This window comes from Littorina saxatilis, linkage group LG9, assembly GCF_037325665.1.
Source record: "Littorina saxatilis isolate snail1 linkage group LG9, US_GU_Lsax_2.0, whole genome shotgun sequence".
Taxonomy (NCBI): Eukaryota; Metazoa; Mollusca; class Gastropoda; order Littorinimorpha; family Littorinidae; genus Littorina; species Littorina saxatilis.
Genome location: NC_090253.1, coordinates 16,434,252 through 16,444,251, shown reverse-complemented (window position 1 = coordinate 16,444,251; position 10,000 = coordinate 16,434,252). Strand labels below are relative to the sequence as shown.

The 10,000-nt window shown below is 38.4% G+C and overlaps 1 protein-coding gene across 1 annotated transcript in view; it reads right to left on the bottom strand.

Moving 5' to 3' along the window:
• LOC138977110 (mucin-2-like) overlaps nucleotides 1-10,000 on the bottom strand; it is a 120,570-nt gene that overhangs the window by 69,755 nt on the left and 40,815 nt on the right. The gene's annotated exons all lie outside the window — the stretch shown is intronic.

The following is a 10,000-nucleotide window of genomic DNA, read 5'->3' as shown; positions in this document are numbered from 1 at the left end:
TTCTCGGTCAATCCAAACTATTTATGTTCGCAAGCTCACATAAAATCATTTATGCAACAAACTCAGACTCACACCAAATTTCAGCGAAAATTCAGCTTTCTTTGTCTCCTTGGGCAGGATGATTGAGGGCTATTTTTAGCACTACCCAACATCCTTTGCAACACCTAACCCCCCAAATACATCCGGGTTAACACAGAATAAAGTCGTCTGCTATTGTAGCAGACCAAGGTAAAAAGTAACTGTACACATTGTGTCATCATGTGTTGCATAAATTCCCTTTTTAAGCTGTGAGTGTGACATAAAACAATGTACATATCGTCGTCGACATGGCAAAATTGCGCCAATGTCAAGTGAAATGTTGTTTACCTTTACTGTACCAATTGACACTAACGCAATTTTCCCATATTGACGACAATATTTTATTTAAAATTGATTTCAGGATTTTGTTAACATAACACATTTTCTTTCCCATTTTTAATTTTTCTATCTCGTCATTTGTTGTTGACAAATAAATATAATTATTTTCATAACTCAAACATTTCTCGATCAAACCAAACTATTTTTAAGCTGTGGGTGTGACATAAAACAATCTACATATCGTCGTCGGCATGGACAAATTGCGCTAATGTCCAATGAAACGTTTAGTTTTACTGTACCAATTGACACTCGCGCAATTTTTCCATGTTGACGGCAATATCTTACTTAAAATTGATTTCAGGATTTTGTTAACATAAACATTTTCTTTCCCGTTTTGAATTTTCTATCTCCTGATTTGTCGTTGACAAATAAATGTAATTACAATACTATATCATCATTGCACTTGCCAATATCTTGTTACTGGTGCTATTATCTGATAATCACAATGGTGTTCAATTAACGATGTTACATTTTGTTTAACAATCAGTATTACATTTATTGTTTAAATGTACTTTCTTTCACATTTTGTAGTTTTCTATCCCATGATTTGTTGTTGACAAATACATGTCATTCCATTAATCCTATCCATGTGTTGCATTGTTGTGCAAGATGACTGAGTGTGTGCATAATATATATATATATATATATTTCGTCCATTTCAGAACATATTTACCATAAACAAAACCCTCGCTTGCATAATATTGATCGGAAACAAAACAAGATTTTTTCCTTCAAATAACTTGCGTTTCACTATTTCACGCTAGCACTCGGACAAGTGTCACACACAAACACCCTGCCATGACTGTTTTTTGAAGAAACCACTTTGAATATTCACCTAAAAATTACATGAAGGAACGTCTGGGAACCTGCTGATTTGAATCAGCAAATTTTCTTGTTTGGTGTTTAACGTCGTTTTCAACCACGAACGTTATATCGCGACGGTGCACTAGGTCACCGCGCACGGTCGTAAATTAATTTCAAGACTACATTGACGTTTGAAGACCGCATAAGTCAAGATCCTGACATTATTTGTACGTACTTTCTTCCGTCGCTCTCGACGCAAGGACGACTGGAATTAACATAGCAAACTTGCATACAGCCAGCACTGGGTAGGGCACCTGTAGAGAGTAATACATTCAAGACTGCACTGACGATGACAGCATCAATCTTGTCAAGATCTAAGCGTTTCTTCATGAAGTATATGGGTGACTGGAAATTACAGGCCGCACTTCCGTCATTGTGGCACATGTGTAGAATCTTCAATTCAAGACTGCGACAAGGTTAGGAGGTCGTTTTGGTCCTATCAGCACATGTGGAGAGCCTTAAATTCAATTAGTGACATTATTTTGCCACATTTTGCGAACTATACCGAGACTAAGGGAAGTAACCTCCTTTAAAATCGACTACCTTTTTTTTAATATATATATAGAAAAAATAAACAAGTCGCGTAAGGCGAAAATACAACATTTAGTCAAGTAGCTGTCGAACTCACAGAATGAAACTGAACGCAATGCAACGCAGCAAGACCGTATACTCGTAGCATCGTCAGTCCACCGCGCACGGCAAAGGCAGTGAAATTGACAGGAAGAGCGGGGTAGTACCTGCGCTGAGAAGGATAGCACGATTTTCTGTACCTCTCTTTGTTTTAACTTTATGAGCGTGTTTTTAATCCAAACATATCATATCTATATGTTTGTGGAATCAGGAACCGACAAGGAATAAGATGAAAGTGTTTTTAAATTGATTTGGAAAATTTAATTTTGATAATAATTTTTATACATTTAATTTTCAGAGCTTGTTTTTAATCCAAATATAACATATTTATATGTTTTTGGAATCAGCAAATGATGGAGAATAAGATAAACGTAAATTTGGATCGTTTTATAAATTTTTATTTTTTTTTACAATTTTCAGATTTTTAATGACCAAAGTCATTAATTAATTTTTAAGCCACCAAGCTGAAATGCAATACCGAAGTCCGGGCTTCGTCGAAGATTACTTGACCAAAATTTCAACCAATTTGGTTGAAAAATGGGGGCGTAACAGTGCCGCCTCAACTTTCACGAAAAGCCGGATATGACGTCATCAAAGACATTTATTAAAAAAAAATGAAAAAAACATACCCAGGAACTCTCATGTCAAATTTCATAAAGATCGGTCCAGTAGTTTAGTCTGAATCGCTCTACACACACACACACACACACACACACACGCACATACACCACGACCCTCGTCTCGATTCCCCCCTCGATGTTAAAACATTTAGTCATAACTTGACTAAATGTAAAAAGCCGGCCTACCGACCATATCTTTAACCTTGAACGGTTGAAAACGACGTTAAACACCAAATAAAGAAAAAGAAAAAGAACCTTATTTTTGTGGTCACGTCCGTTACCCTAAACCAACATATATTTTTGTTTGGCCTAAGGTACACTATTATGAATTAATTTACTATCTTCCTTTTGTCTACATTTGATGCGAGCTGCTAAAATAATTAGGTAGCTTAATTACATGCACATAACTGTATCCGCTTCCATGTCACAGTTCTTGTACTATGTCATACAATTTTTAAGTTCGCCTCATAAAACCGCATGTCAACATTGCCCGAAATTAGACTGAATGTCCCCTAAAAGGAAATCCTCAGTGGTGCCTTTTGGGTAACTTCCTTGATCTAAAAATAATAGATTCGCCGGAGACCTTTTCATATCTTGTCACTTGTGAACATTTGTCGGGTCCCGGTAGACCCTGATGTGAATGTGTCACGTCTGTGGTTCATGACTTTTATGGAAGAGCATCTTTTTCTTGGACGGGAGGGGGGGGGGGGGAGGGGGGGGGGGGGGGGGGGGACAGAGGTAGCTCTGTTGTAGGATCTTGGAAATCTAAGAAAATCCGATGACACGAAAAACAAGTCGCGTAAGGCGAAAATACAACATTTAGTCAAGTAGCTGTCGAACTCACAGAATGAAATTGAACGCAATGCAATGTTTCAGCAAGACCGTAGCATCGTCAGTCCACCGCTCATGGCGAAGGCAGTGAAATTGACAAGAAGAGCGGGGTAGTAGTTGCCCTGAGAAGGATAGCACGCTTTTCTGTACCTCTCTTCGTTTTAACTTTCTGAGCGTGTTTTGAATCCAAACATATCATATCTATATGTTTTTGGAATCAGGAACCGACAAGGAATAAGATGAAAGTGTTTTTAAATTGATTTCGAAAAAAAATGTTGATAATAATTTTTATATTTTTAATTTTCAGAGCTTGTGTTTAATCCAAATATAACATATGTATATGTTTTTGGAATCAGAAAATGTTGGAAAATAAGATGAACGTAAATTTGGATCGTTTCATAATTTATTATTTTTTTTGTACAATTTTTAGATTTTTAATGACCAAAGTCATTAATTAATTTTTAAGCCACCAAGCTGAAATGCAATACCGAAGTCCGGGCTTTGTCGAAAATTGCTTGGCCAAAATTTTAATCAATTTGGTTGAAAAATGAGAGCGTGACAGTGCCGCCTCAACTTTCACGAAAAGCCGGATATGACGTCATCAAAGACATTTATCGAAACGTCTGGGGATTTCATACCCAGGAACTCTCATGTCAAATTTCATAAAGATCGGTCCAGTAGTTTTCTCTGAATCGCTCTACACACACACACAGACACACAGACACCATATGACCCTCGTCTCGATTCCCCCCTCTACGTTAATACATTTAGTCAAAACTTGACTAAATGTAAAAAGGAGGCTATAAATATGTTAGAAAATCACAGACATCATTCATGTAAACAGGAAGCGATATAACGCAGGAACTTCAAAATCTAAGAAAATCCAGTGACACGGAAAAAGGAGACTATTAATATGTGAGTTAAATCACAGACATTATTCATGTAAATAGGAAGCGATATACTGCAGGATCTTAACATGGAGGTTTTTAAGACAGAAGAATAACTGGACTGGGATTAAGGGGGAGGGGGGGGAGAGTGGACAGGCGAAGGGGGGGGGGGGGGGTATATAAATAGTACAAGTAACATACACAACGTTCTACCTGTTACCTATATTTTGACCAAGTTTCGACTGGTTGGACTTGGTTTCAAGACCCAAGAAATAACCTGGGGCAACTTTATTGTTTTTAGTTGAAAAATTCCACTGCAGTAGTAAAACTAGTGGTTCCTTATTCAAGAAGCAGCAATATTCAACGGAGATCAGAATCAGAATGTACATATCTCCACGAACAGCCCTTTCTGTACAACAAATATATATCCTTCGTTATGATGATATGTTTAAAAAGATAAACAAATAAAAACGTGTCCAAAGTGGTATTCAAATAAACAAATAAAAACTCGTCCCAAGGGATATATCTAAAAAAAAAATAACCAAAAATGTACCTCTCCATCAGACTCTCTTTCAGTTCTTTCCCAGGCCGAAACTTGGACATACGCCGTTAACCCCGTCAATAATTACCCATCAACAACATTTTGTTCTCCAACCTTCTACAAGCTAACTATACCCACTCCTAGCCTGTTAACAAAAATCCGCACCGACATGTTTTTGTGTGTTTAGATACCATATGCGTTATCTGAATTTGTTCCCACAATTGGCAGACGCTAGTCGAGTAAAAAATAATCCGCACAACATATTTTGTGTGTTTAGATACCATGCGTTATCTGAATTTGTTTACACAATTCAATCAATCAATCAATAAGACGCTTATATCGCGCATATTCCGTGGGTACAGTTCTAGGCGCTCTGCAATGATGCCGTGTGAGATGAAATTTTATACGGCCAGTAGATTGCAGTCATTTCGGCGCATATTTACCTTTCACGGCCTAATATTCCAAGTCACACGGGTATAGGTAGACAATTATTAACTGTGCCTAAGCAATTTTGCCAGGAAAGACCCTTTTGTCAATCGTGGGATTTGTAACGTGCACACCCCAATGTAGTGTACAATTGGCAGACGCTAAGCTTAGTCGAGAAAAAAAAAATCCGCACCGACATGCTTGTGTGTCTAGATACCAGGCGGTCTCTTTGTACATAAATCTGGCAGACGCCAGTCGAGTAAATGTGTTTCGTGATTCAATCAATCAATCAATATGAGGCTTATATCGCGCGTATTTCGTGGGTACAGTTCTAAGCGCAGGGATTTATTTTTTTATTTTTTTATTTTATTTTTATTTTATGCAATTTATATCGCGCACATATTCAAGGCGCAGGGATTTATTTATGCCGTGTGAGACTGGAATTTTTTTTTACACAATACATCACGCATTCACATCGGCCAGCAGATCGCAGCCATTTCGGCGCATAGGCTATCCTACTTTTCACGGCCTATTATTCCAAGTCACACGGGTATTTTGGTGGACATTTTTATCTATGCCTATACAATTTTGCCAGGAAAGACCATTTGGTCAATCGTGGGATCCTAAACGTGCACACCCCAATGTAGTGTACACGTGATTGATGCCACGTGCCACAAGCGTCATGTCCGCTGTCACAAAACAGTTGTTCTCGCTTACTGACTAGCTGGCGGGGCTGTCAGTGCTTCCTGAAGTTCAGGAGAACGGTGTAGGAAGCTGGGTTTATTGTCCGGTGTAATGTGATCACTATTCGAAATGACCATTGGAAAATTTAAATACGGAAAGAAGAGAGATTTGGGTATTTTTTTTGAATTAGAGTTAAATATTAGAAAGAAGTTTATGTGTTGTAGTATATATTGTTGAGAATTTCATTTTTTTGTCAAAGGACCAAGAAAGAAGGATGCTCCCCGCCTGACAAAAAAAGAAAGAAAAAAAATCAGGCAAACAAATATGTGTTGATGCAATCTGCATGCAACTGAGGTCAAGAAAAAAAAGAAAAAAAAAGAAGATCACTATTCGCCTGACCTGATGTCGCATTCGGCCTTGTCTAATCTCGTATAAACTCCACACTGAATATCCCCCCTCCCTTCCAAAGAACTGATGATCGACCTTTATTTTCATTGGGTCAAATTCGTCGAGAAACAAACAAAAATGAAAACAAAAACACGGCATTTTAACTTAGAAATTTGCTTTATCGCAAAATCCTCCCATTCTCATACAAGCCACTCAGTGCACGTTTTCGAAGACATCGAATTTTGGGGTGAAATCTATTGAATTTCATCACCAATGTCCTTCATACCCAAGAAACTGATACACTTTTTCTACCTCAGAGTACCTCTTTAATTTGACCGGGAAACATTTCAGTCCTAGGGGTGGGGGGGGGAAGTAGCTCAGTTGGTAGAGCACTGGACTTGTGCTCCTAAAACCACAGGTTCGAATCCCGACAGGGACGGACACAGGTCTACTTTATATGCAGACTCAAAGGCGGTATCCATGTTCCACCCCCGTGTCACCACAGTAGCACGTAAAACACCTCGGTCATTCTGCCATAAGTGCAGGTGGCAGATTACACCTAAACACGCACACACCTGCGCGCGACTCTTGTTGCTGCTAGCTTTCCACTGGGAGGAAGCGACCCCAATTTCCTAGCATTGGGATTATAGTAGCTGTCCAGGCTTTGTCACCCACGATCCTATTAGTTTAAGTTGTTAAACGCGTACTTCCCTGAGTCGGACTTCCTCTGCGTCAAATAAATGTCGCTTGGACGTAAAAGGCTGTTTAGAGTGTCAGCGGATTATACACAGTCGGTGGTCAAGGTACATGACATTGGCCATGTTGAAAAAGCAAGAAATTAACCTTCAAACAAAAAAAGAGGGCAAACCTCGACCCCCTTACAGTGCACCATTCAACTAAGCAAGTGTCTCTGGATTCCCAGAATGAGTGAAAAGAGAACACGATACGTGTTAGGCCACACAAAAAAGTTGTATGTTTCTGGTCACCCGACCCTACCTAGTTTTTTCCCGCCGACCCTAGACTTTTTTTTAATTGCATTTGTAAAAAAAAAAGAAGAAAAAAAAAGCGTCAAAACGAAAGTAACAGACGGCAGACGACACAAGGGGGTTAACCCCGCATCCCCTTTGTCTCATTTGTTTTGTAATGTGTTGTCTTTCTCTTTGAATAGTAAGTCCAATCTCTTTGCGTCACTGTATAGTTATTTTCTACCCTGACCACAACAACAACAACAACAAAACAAAAAAACAAAAAAATCCCTACCTACCTACCCTGTTTTTTGTAGCCATGTTACCAGAAACATACAACTTTTTGGGGGGGCCTTATCTCCACTACATATTGGTAATTCTTACGAAAGCGCATTCGCGTATAATTACACAATGGTTTCCCTAGCAGCTGAACATGATTATTATCTGATATGGAAATTAAAACATGAAACGTTCACCATACAAGTAACGTAAATTGAAAAGCGAGTACGAATAAAGAATCTTGGCAATTTGTTTACGCTCTCACGTCCACGTTCACGTTCACATTATGGAAAGCCGTTTGGCTCATAACCATTACACGTGTAATAAATAATAAATACACGTGTAATAAATTATTAATCATTTATTACACGTGTATTAATTTTTTTTTTACACGTGCATTAAATAATAAATACACGTGTATTAATCATTTATTACACGTGTATTTATCATTTTGTACACGTGTAATGGTTTTGAGCCAAACGGCTTTCCATATCACACACATACACACACATGTAGAGTTCAGACACGAACACAGTCATACAAACAGAAAGGCCTTTGGACAGGCAGATAAGAGAGAGAGAGAGAGAGAGAGAGAGAGAGAGAGAGAGAGAGAGAGAGAGAGAGAGAGAGAGAGAGAGAGAGAGAGAGAGAGAGAGAGAGACAATGATGATGACAATCAATGACAATGACAAATCTTTATTTTTCGAGGGTGACAAGAATAAACATAGATATGCTTTTTTTGCATCTGGCCCTCGCCCTAGTTAAAGAGGGACTAAACTATTTTACTACAACTATCACTAGGGGGAAAAAGTTACATAAAAACATCATTAATGGTAGAACATATAAGTTAATGTACATGAAGCGCATTGTATAGAAGCATTGTGGAGAGAGAGAGAGAGAGAGAGAGAGAGAGAGAGAGAGAGAGAGAGAGAGAGAGAGAGAGAGAGAGAGAGAGGGAGAGAGAGATAGAAATCGAGAGAGTGGGAGAAAGAGAGAGAGAGAGAGAGAGAGAGAGAGAGAGAGAGAGAGAGAGAGAGAGAGACTTAGACTTAGACTTAGACTTAGAACATTTTATTGACATAAAGGGTAAACATTTTAAGCCAAGGGCCTAATCTTACAACGTGCCCTTTACATTCACACTAACACATCCGCACGCATATAAACAACATAATATAATGAATTCCGCATAACATGTAAATGTACAGTAAATGGGTAAGCATAAGCACCACGGCCACAGGAAACACAAAATCTAATATACTAAGTAAAACAATATGAATACTATATGCTATGAATATGTAATATGACGTGAATATAATTATATATAGTAATATTAATATAGTATACATTAGACAGAACTGTAAGATTCACATGATTATGTCACCGCGGGTGTGTACTTACAGAGAACAGTTTAGATGTTTTTTTTTAAAGAAGATTTAAAAATATTTACAGATTTGCTAGTTTTTACATTCGAAGGAAGAGAGTTCCACCTTGACGGCCCAGCAAAGGCAAAACTAGTTTTATATAGATCTACACGGGTCCTTGGTAGTAGATATTTATCTGATCCGTATCTCTCAGGAGCCTCTGTTGTGAATGCATTCAAGTATGGTGGTGCTAGCCCATGGAGTGTCTTGTACATTAACACTGCAATGTTATAGTCAAACTGCTCCTGCAGTGAAAGTAAACTAGCAGCTTTAAGCTTTTCTGACGTTTACAGATACGGGTTAGTAACAATTAGCTTTGCCCCTCTTCTGTGCAGGGAATTTAATTTTTTAAGCAGATTTTCGCTCGCACCGCACCATACAGTAAAAGCATAATTAATAAAGATTGGCAGTGTGCCACAAAAAAACATTTTTAGACCTTCCGCTTCTACAAAGGGTTTTAATCTGGATAAAAGATACAGATTTTTGGATATTATTGATATGTACATTCCACCGAAGCTCTTGGTCAACTACGATTCTTAATATCTTGTGTGAGTTAACCTGCTAGAAAGAGAGAGAGAGAGAGAGAGAGAGAGAGAGAGAGAGAGAGAGAGAGAGAGAGAGAGAGAGAGAGAGAGAGAGAGAGAGAGAGAGAGAGAGAGAGAGAGAGAGAGAGAGAGAGAGAGAGAGAGAGAGAGAGAGAGAGAGAGTCGAAATAAAACTGGGGGCCAAAGGACGACGCAGCTACAATTTACTGGCAAGATGAATTTTATAAACTGAATTTAATTTTCGAGGTTTTTAACTTTGGTTTCAAAGTCTAAATGTAATTTGCATACTGGGTCGGAGATAAATGTGCTTAGTTTACGAAAATAATATAACGTTGGTTGTCAAGGAAAAGATTCAACTGTTTAGGGTCTGTCAGTAAAGGCTGCTTTGATAAATCCTGCATTCCATTGAAGTTCACGACACATGTTTGAATATCCAAACGGTGTTACGCAGATGTTATGCAGACGTTTCCTAAACCCTTTTCAGCATCCACACAGACTGACAA